This window comes from Salvia splendens, chromosome 2, assembly GCF_004379255.2.
Source record: "Salvia splendens isolate huo1 chromosome 2, SspV2, whole genome shotgun sequence".
NCBI lineage: Eukaryota > Viridiplantae > Streptophyta > Magnoliopsida > Lamiales > Lamiaceae > Salvia > Salvia splendens.
Window position 1 is genome coordinate 32221423 of NC_056033.1, and position 10612 is coordinate 32232034.

The following is a 10612-nucleotide window of genomic DNA, read 5'->3' on the forward strand; positions in this document are numbered from 1 at the left end:
ATTAAAGTTTGTTTTAAAGTGATTAACAAAGTAAAATTGAATTGGGACGGAGGGAGGATTTTATTTATATTTGGCTCATTTGTTGGTCATGATGAGTATATTTTAACGTTAAGGGTTTAGGATTTAGGTTTCAAGGTTTGAGTTTTTAGCGCATTAGGGTCACTATATTGCAATATAATGAAGCTCGACTATGATAAAGTATAGTGCTAATTTAAATGGATACAGAATACAAAAAAGATTACACACAATTTTGTGACAATATTATTCTGCGTCGGCGCTTTTATACTTCAAAATACAATTTTAAAACCGTTTTGAGGTTTGAAAAGCTATCGTCCAATTTTAAAACTTGCAATACTACCAATTTGTTTTCGGAATCAAAACTTGATCTTGTGTTAATCAATTAACAATTTAAAATCGTATGATAAAAAATATTTTGTCGTGCATCGCACGTGGGTTGAAACTAGTCTTATTAAAAAATGCACTAAGACCATGTTTATCGGTCAATTGAGGTCGACCTCCATGTCATTACCCAATTTAAAAAAAAAAAATTGAAATGGAAGGTCCCCTCTCTCTTCAACCTCGGTCTCTCTCTTTCCTAAAACAGACCCAAAGGTCCCTCTTCTCATTTAACTAGTCAGCCAATAAATGGCACAATTTCATTGGCTGATATTATTATTTTTAATAATTAATATATCTTTAATATATTATATTATAAAATTATAAAATTTATACCAAAATTCATAATTTTTCTTCCTCTATAAATAGAGACCACATTTGCTATAGTTTTACACACAAAAAAATATCATCTTTTCTCCTTCTATAATCCTTATTGTTTAGTAGAATTTCATATTTTCTAGTTTCCCTTGTTGCTAGCTATGGAGGATGATGAGAATAATATATTCTCCGATTCCCAAAACTTCAACCCTTCCCAAAACTTCAACCCTTCCCAAAATGTTAACCCTTCTCAAGATTATTTCCCTAGCTTTTATGATTTTCCGAATTCTTAGCAATTTCAAAGTTCATTTCAAAATCAACATTCAAGCCAAGCCATATCACAAACCAAGAGTGTTGTAAATACCCCACATGGTTGGAGTGAGCAAGAAGACATGGCATTAATGTGATAGTGGAAGACGAAAGAAGCACGTATTCGAACTACTGTGATCCAGCACAATTTATTCAAGATCGACTTGGACAAAGTAGTCGTGAGAATGAAGATGGAGATGCGAATAATGATTTCATATATTCTACGAATAGGATTGCGAGTCTAGCTTCTTACATGAAAAATAAAGCCCAGCTTCAAAACAGAGAAGGTCATAAAGCTCTGCTAAACGATTTGGTAGAGCATATATGGGCAAAATGCAATTGCAATTGAATGTCTAGTTTTCATCTTATGTATGAGCACCAATGATGTATTTTCAATTTCGTATTTCCACATTTGTAATTTATGTTTTTTATTTGTTTGTTTTTATAATTTGTAGTTTGTCCTTTATTACGTTTTTCGATAAATTTACAATAATAAGTATTTCATGTAATAATAATAGTATTAAAAAATAATATAAAAATAAATATATAATAGTGTGGTTGGGTGTCATTGATAAACCATGAAAATATGTGTGGTTGGGTTGGGTGAATATTAATGATGTGGAAGATGATGTGGAGGAGATATAAATGAATTAAATATTGAAAAAGTGGATGGTTGGGTTGGGTTGGGGGTTGCTGATAAACATGGTCTAATGATCCCTAAAAAAATTTATAGACTTTTTGGTCCATAAAAGTCACATTTTTTGTACCTACCGGTCTTTTATATCCCTCTACATTTGAAAAATCCCCTAAATGTCATGGAGGACATTTTTTATCTTTAGAAATCACATTTTTGGTACGTACCTCTTCATTCTTGCAATTTTTTTGGACTTATATAAAAGCACATTTTTATGCTAAAAAAATTTACATTTTTGGTACGAGTTGATTTTATATTTTTACAGCATAAAACATTTTCTTTTGAATTATAATTCACTTAAATTTTTTTAATAATTACTTGAATAACGTATAGATTGAGCTTTATAATAAAAAAAAGTTACTTTAGTTTAATTTAATAATTTTATTAAAAATGTTTGAAATAGTTCGCTTTAATTTAGGGTGGTATAATTCACTTAAATTTAAATAATTATACTTTAAAAATATTTTTTCTCAATGTATTTTAAATAACGTAATTAAAATATTTATTTTTCACTTAAGTATAGTAACATTTAAATATTTAAGTAACAGTAAAAAAATTACTATAGTTCACTTTATTATTTTTTCTTAAAAAATTAAATAAAAAATTTTAAGTGAAAATAAATTACATGCAAAAAGAATTTTCTATAATTCACTTTGATATTTTTATTAAAAAAAAGTTACTATTAGATTTATTTTTTTCTTCATATAGACTGAGTTTTATAATGAATAATATTTAATTTTAAAAATAAATAAAGCATAATTAAACTATTTTAAGGTTGTTTTTATTTTTAAACTCATATTGACAATAAACTATTTTAAGGAAATAAAAATATAAAAATAGTATACTAGTATTTAAAGTCTAAAATGCCCTCAAATATTAAAAATTTACCTTTAGTGCCTAGGGTTACTTTAGTCTTATTGTACCAAAAATGCTATAAATTTTTTTTAAGGACCATTGATACATTCTTCGACAAGATCAGAGACTATTAGGGTAGTTCACTCTATATTATTTACGTTTGAGGTTTTTTAGGATGAAAACGTCCCCCGGCCCATAAAGGGCATTTTTGGCGTTCATATTTGCCAACTTGTCGTCTTGACATCATACTTGCATTAGTTTGATAGTATAAAGCATATTTGTTTGGGTATTTTGTGTGTAATTTGAAATTCAGATGGTTACTTCATATGATATCAAGGGATACTATTAGTTTTGCTTTGTACATATCATTGATATATGGTTATTAATGCCAACCAATCATTGCATTCATAACAATTAAACGATCATATGTCCAACTACCTTCAATAAATACACTCCCTTTATGTAGAGAATGTATTGCTCAAGTATTTTCATCTTCTTCAACTATTTACTGCAACACAAACCGAACTGGCCCGGCGGTTAACTGCCAGTTCGGGCCCGCCGGTTCATGAACCGGAACCAGCGGTTTGAACCGTCCGGCAGGTTCGCGGTTCAGGCGGGCCGGTTCAGGGTCGAGGGATTATTGAACCGTAAACCGGCGGTTCAACGGTTCCAACGGCGGATTCCAGCTAGGGCGTAGGGTTGCAGGCTAGGGTTGCGGTTTCCGGCGGTTCCGGTGACTTTTCAGGTGGCAGGTCGTAGGCCTGAAAACCGGTCAGAAACAGCCGCTTTTCGGTCAGAAACCGGTGGTTTCCGTCAGAAAACCGTGGACTGAACCGCCGGTTTATGGTTGAACCGCCAGTTCAGGTGGTAAACCGCCGGTTTCGGCCGATTTTGAAACTTCAATTTTTTTTCTTCCAATTTTACTCCTATAAATACCCCACTTCCCACTCATTTTTACTCACCACATTCTTGTGTTAACAGGGATTTCATTCTCAATCTCTATTTCTCTATTCTCTCCTCATTTTATCTAATTGCTCAAGTTGTTTACTAGTTACTAGTTTACTAGTTACTACTTACTACTATATTTGTTGTTGTGCTCGTAATTTACCACTTATTCCATACTCCATATTCAATCCATACTACTTTCATTTATTACTATGTCTTCTTCTCGTGATGGACCGGGACGTGGTGATCGGGGCAAGGGAATTGCCCAAGATTAAAGTAGTAGTCGTCCCTCAAAATCAAGGCGACCTAGTCGTCGAGAAGTTATGGAAGAGGTTTCCCGAGTGGCGGCTGAACGCATGCAAGTAAGTAATGAAAAATTATTTTTACAATTCATAATTTCATAAGATTAAGTTTTTAAATTTTTTTTGTGTTCCTAATTAAACTTCTGAATTGCTTACCACCTCGAGTGGCCTTCGCTTTGGTTCCTATTGGATTGCAACTTCGATTTCGAATTACTTTGAGTCCAAGTTTTGTTTTCTTTTGTGTTGTGATGCATATGTTTCTGCTTAATTTGTGTCGAGGACATTAGGATAATGGAATTTGTGAATATATTGTAGTGAGCTTTTTTATACTCCTACTATATTAGTTTTGAGGGCTCTACTTTGCATCGAAATTAACAACAAAAACTACTCTTTCGTTATGGAGTGTGGTGCATGAAAAGGTAGAAGTATGATAGAAGAATAAACGCACGAGGTGAATTAAATAACACCTGGGCATGGATGCATGCACACGAGGAGAGCGTGAAGAATATGGGCGTGAAGAATAGTTAGTTAGATCTATCATTTCAAGTTTGTTATGCCAATTCACAGCTATATAAGCTGATTTCCTTTCAATTGTAATGTTCATGTTTTCGAATTAATGCAACCTGTTTCTTCTTCCTCACTTTCATCTCCATCTCATAGTTCTATACGTGTTGGTGCAATTCCGGTCGCCGTTCCGATCATCGGCGACCCTGATTTCGTACCAAGTGGTATCATCCTATCCGATCCGGCTCCTGTGATGGTGGATACTCGCTCCGGCGACATGAGGCGTTTGGAGGAGTTAGTCGCGGCTACCATGGCTGAATTCTCCGCGAAGATCACCGACTCCGATCGGCGCCGGGAGGAGTCCAATGAGGCGCGTGATCTGACTTTGAAGGAACTCCGTGAGGAGCTTCTCGCTCTCCAATTGCAACAGAATGAGCTTATGCCTCGTTTTGTTCCGCCGGCAAATGGTGCTCCTGCCGCTCAGTTTGTTGTTGGTGTTCAACATCGCCAACAATACTTTGCTACTCGTCAATCGAAGGTCGGTTTCCCTATTTTTACCGGGGAGGACTTAGCCGGCTGGATCTTACGTTGCGATCACTTCTTTGCGGTGGATCTGACACCGGAAGAGTCGAAGGTGTGTTTGGCGGTGATCAATTTCGAAGGCCGCGCACTTCAATGATTCCAAAATTGGGCAAAGTGTCAGGATCGGGCGATGACTACGTCATGGCCGATGTTTCTGCACGCTCTAGAAGGTCGATTTGGAGATCAACTACTTGGAGATCCAATGACCAAACTCCTTGCTCTCAAACAAATAGGTTCGTTTGCTGATTACCACGTTCGGTTCGAGTTGTTGCTTGGCCATGTCTCTCTATCTGAATCATACGCTATTAGTCATTTTATTAATGGATTGAAGCTATTTGTGCAAAAGGCTGTGCGAATGTTCATGCCACAAACATTGGTACATGCTTATGCTTTAGCTAGACTTCGTGATCTATCTACTACTGTTAGAGAGAGAATTCCTCAGAGTTCTAAACGATTTAGTAGCACTACTCTAGATCTATGCTGAATTTGACACCATTACTTCTCACGCTTACTATGCCTGCTGTTAAAACTAGGCGATTATTAACTTAGGAGGAAATGGCTGATAAACGAGCCCATGGGTTGTGCTAAAGTTGTGATGAAAAATTTGAGAGAGGTCATCGTTGTGCTAGGAAACAATTGTATCTGCTGGAAATAGATGATGGAGTGAGGGACTTGGCTATTGATGATGAGATTCAGGTTGATGAAGTTGTGGAGGATGAAAATCCCCTTATCTCGATTCATGCTATAAATGGCTCTTCCTCAAGAGGTTTTTGCACTATTCTAGTCACTGGAAGAGTTGGTAAGAAAGTTGTGCACATCCTTATTGATTCGGGCAGTACTCACAACATTTTGGATTTGCACTTAGCTAAGAAACTTGGGCTTCATCTCACTCCAGTAAATCCAGTGATGGTTGATGTTGCAGATGGAAATCGGTTAGAGTGTAACTCTATGTGCAAGGGAATGCGTTGGTTGTTGAGAGGCACCCTATTCATAACTAATGCTCTTCTACTTCCTTTGGGAAGTTATGATATGGTATTAGGCATACAATGACTAGAAACAATGGGAGTCATTCATTAGGACTTAAAGAACTTAACAATGGACTTCACCTTAAATGGTAGAAGACATCTGGTGAGAGGGGGCCATAATGAGCAGAAGGAGCAAACGGTTTCAGAAAAGGAAATGAATAAGCTCTCCACTCACAATGATGGAATACAACTATGCTGCATTAAGGTGAATGAAGAAGGGAATTCTGCCCTATTTTCTGTGGAGAAATCTGATGACTCCGAGCTTCAAGTTCCTTCAAGCATCAAGTTATTTCTAGAGGAGCGGAAGGCTATCTTTGCAGAGCCTACTTCTCTGCCTCCCTTGAGGTCTCACAATCATAAAATTACTCTAATACCAGGCGCTTAACCGGTGAATTCTAGACCCTACAGACACCCTGCTATACAGAAAGTATCATTGAAAAGCAAGTGTCTGGCCTACTTAAGCAGGGGTTTATTCAGCCAAGTTCTAGCCCGTCTTCTTCCTCTGTAGTGTTAGTGAAGAAGAAGGATGGGACATGGAGAATGTGTGTGGACTACAGGCATTTGAATAAGATCAATATCAAGGATAAATATCTCATTCCTCTGATTGATGAACTCCTTGAAGAATTGAAGGGAGCTACTGTTTTCTCTAAGATCGACTTGAGAGCAGGTTATCATCATATTAAAATTGAGGCAGAGGACATTCCTAAGACTGCTTTTCTCACTCATGATGGCCACTATGAGTTTGTGGTGATGCCTTTTGGGCTTACCAACGCACCAGCCACATTTCAAAGTTTAATAAATGATGTGTTTAGGCCTTTCTTGAGGAAGTTTGTGCCGGGTTTTTTTTATGATATATTGGTATATAGCATGGATTTGGCTGCTCATTTGGATCACCTGAAGTTGGTTTTCCAGAAACTACATGAGTACATTCTCTTTGCTAAGGAGAGTAAATGTGAGTTTGCTAAGAGTAGGGTTGAGTACCTCGGCCACATTATTTCTGCAGAGGGTGTCTCAACTGATCCTAAGAGCATCCACAATAGCGCCTAGCGCACCGCTTAGCCGAGCGTCGGCGCTAGGCGGTGCGCTAGGCGAACTATTGCAGCATCCTAGCCGATTTCGCAGAAAAAAACCGCCTAGCGTGAATTTTTAATTTTTTTTTGTTTCCGAAACACTATATATACGCGACTTGCCCGTCATTTTCATTCGCACCACTTGTATTAACGAGTACTCTCTCTATCTTAATTTCTGTACAAGATCAACACCTAGAAATGAGTAACGCCGGTGGTAGTGGTGGGAGTGGTGGGGATGCTGAGGAGTACGAGCGTATAATGAACGAAGCGCTAGAGGCCTATACGAACCGTGAGATTGATCAATGGATGCAGAGGGCGTTGCAGCCGGCGGTACCTCGACCTCGACCAGTGGTACACCGCCGAGCGGTGATTGATCGTGATCACGTAGCTGCACATCAGGGCCTATACGAAGACTACTTCGCACAGGAGCCGCGGTTCAACGCCAACCTTTTCAGGCGTCGTTTTAGGATGCGCTGTCCCTGTTTATGCGTATTGTTAACGGATTGGAGCAACGATATCTGTATTTCCGCTTTAGGCACGATGCGGCTGGCAGACCCGGCCACACTCCTATTCAAAAGTGCATTGCGGCAATCCGGCAGTTGGCCTACGGAGGCGCTGCAGACATGTGGGACGAGTATCTCCACATCGGTGAGACGAATGCCCTGGAGTGTATGAAGTATTTCTGTCAAGGCGTGATTGAAATATTCGGTGATCAGTACCTTCGAAGCCCTACCCCCGATGACTGCCGGGATCTGCTGCGGATGCACGGGGAATAGCATGGGTTCCCAGGGATGTTAGGCAGCATAGATTGTATGCATTGGGAGTGGAAGAACTGCCCCGCCGCCTGGAAGGGGATGTACTCTACCGGCTACAAGGGAAAGAATCCCACGATGATCCTCGAGGCCGTAGCTGATTACCGGTTGTGGATTTGGCATGCGTATTTTGGGATAGCTGGTTCGAACAACGACCTCAACGTCCTCAACTCGTCGCCACTTTTCAACGAGCAGTGTCAGGGTGTCGGTCCGGCCATCAGTTTTGTCGCCAACGACAACCGACATGATATGGGCTACTACTTGGCGGATGGGATATACCCTAGGTGGCCCGTCTTTGTGAAGACGATCCGATGCCCAGGAGATGAGAAGAAGGCCTACTTTGCGGCACGGCAGGAGTCGGCGCGCAAGGACGTGGAACGCGCATTTGGTGTGGTCCAGGCTCGATGGGCGGCAGTTAAGGGGCCAACGCGTTTGTGGCACGTCGACTGCATTGCTGATATAATGTACGCCTGTATAATCATGCACAACATGATTGTCGAAGATGAAGGTGGACAACTGACTGATTGGGCCAACGACGATAATGAAGCTGGTCCAAGCCACGGCGTAGCCGCCCCTAACCTACGTAGTGGGGTACCCCACGATGAAGACGGCCGCCTCCAAGCACATGCCGGCATGCGCCAAACGGAGGCTCATATTCGACTCCAAAAGGATTTAATTGAACAGTTATGGGTGCGGAGGGCTGCACGACGTTAGTTTTTTTTTAATTATGTAATTTTTTTAATTAATGTACTTTGTAAATTTTATTAATATTAGTGAATTTTCTCGTTTTTGTGGCGTAAATTTAATTCCGTATATTGTGAGATTATTAATTATTTCATTTTGTATATATTTGTTAATAGTGATGTGGATAGTATTATTAATGTTTCCCGTATATGTCTCGTAAATTAAATTCCGTATATTGTGTGATTGTTAATTATGTCATTTTATATAATTGTCATTAGTGATGTGGCTATTGATGTGGCTGGGCTATTTATGATGTGGCTAGGCTATGGCTGGGCTATTTATGATGTGGCAGGAGGATTTTTAGTACTGATGATGTGGCAGTGGCTAGGCTATGGCTGGGCTATTGCTGGGCTATTCCTATTGTGGATGGCCTAAGAAACTCCAAGCTATGAAGGATTGGCCTACCCCAACTGATGTTATGACTAGATGGGCGGCAATGAAGCATTTTTTTCCTTTTAACGTTTATGATGACAAAAAATTTGAGGTTACTATGCAAAGTGGTTTAAACGTAGCTATCAAAATAATAGGGCGAATGACCGTTCAACGATCTACCGTTAGCCAATGTTTAGAGAAAAAGGTTAAATTATCACGTTATTTAGTTAACTTGGGCCACAAAGTGAACATTTGCTCAAATGTGTGGACGGTTGTTTTAACCGACATTCATACAGGGGCATTACGGTTCACTTTGTGGACAATAGTTGGACTTTAAACAAGCATTTAATAGGTTTTAGAGAATTTGAAACTCCACACACTGCATCCGAAATTGCTACTTTGATTATACAAGTTTTGAATGAGTTTCAATGATGCAACAAGATATTTTCTATTGGTTTTGATAATGCAACTGCTAACACCGCAAGTATTAGCGATTTGAATGCGGCTTGTGCTCCGATAATTGGAGGTAAGTATTTTCATCAAAGATGCATATGTCATATTTTAAATTTATGTGTACAAGATGCGCTTGAATTATGGCAAAAGCATGTTAGTCCTATTCGAACTGCAGTTAGATTAATCCATCAAAAGCCGGCTATTGGCAAAGCATTGAAGAAATATTGCCATCAAAAGAATGTTAGATATACGAATTTTACTATGGATGTGTCTCATAGATGGAATTCGACATATGATTGTCTGTGACGCATAAAGATTCTTTATGTGATTTTTATAGAACCTATCCCGTTCATGATTTATATCTTTCACATAGTTGTTGGGAACATAGCGTGGCTTTATTTAAATTGTTCAAATATTTCAATAATGTTACTGTTGAATTATCGGGTGTTTATTACTGCACTGTTGTTCGTGTTTTAGAGCATTGCATATATATATCACTTGGTTTTAAAACTGCAATGAAAAATATTTCCCCTTCACCTGAATTAAGGTGTGTTTTGTATTATATGATTGAAAAATGGCTTAAGTATTTCAGTGATATTCCAATCGTGTTTTTTATTGCAAAGGTATTGGATCCAAAATGGAAATTAGCTGGTACCTCTAGGATTTTAGATTTTTATTATAACAATTTGAGTTCTATTGATCTCGAGTTTAACTTGTGCGCTCTCTACACCGAATATGAAACCAAATATAACACTACCCACCAAGTCAGAAGACCCCCCCTCCTCCACAACATAACCATGGATTCGCATTTTAAGCCGATTATGATGACCCCGACGCCCAATCCCAATTAGCCGACCTATACAGCTACAGCATCGGCGGAAGGTCCTCAGGTATGGTGAGTGAATTAGATTTATATTTCGATTCACTCTTTTCCTTTGGTGATGAAGGTCCTACTCCTCCTGCCCAAATCGACGTCCTCGATTGGTGGGGAACCCACGAGAAAGATTTTCCCATCTTTGCGTCAATGGCCAAGGAGATTTTTTCTGTTCCAGCTTCCACTGTCGCTGCCGAGTCCGCTTTTAGTGTTGGCTCGCGTGTGTTGGATGAATCAAGAAGTAAGCTCTCGGCGAAAAATATGGAAGCCATGATGTTACTTGATAATTGGGCCAAAGCTGACGTCCGAGAACAAGAAAATGATTGGGATGATCGTCAGGAGGGATCACAAGATGAA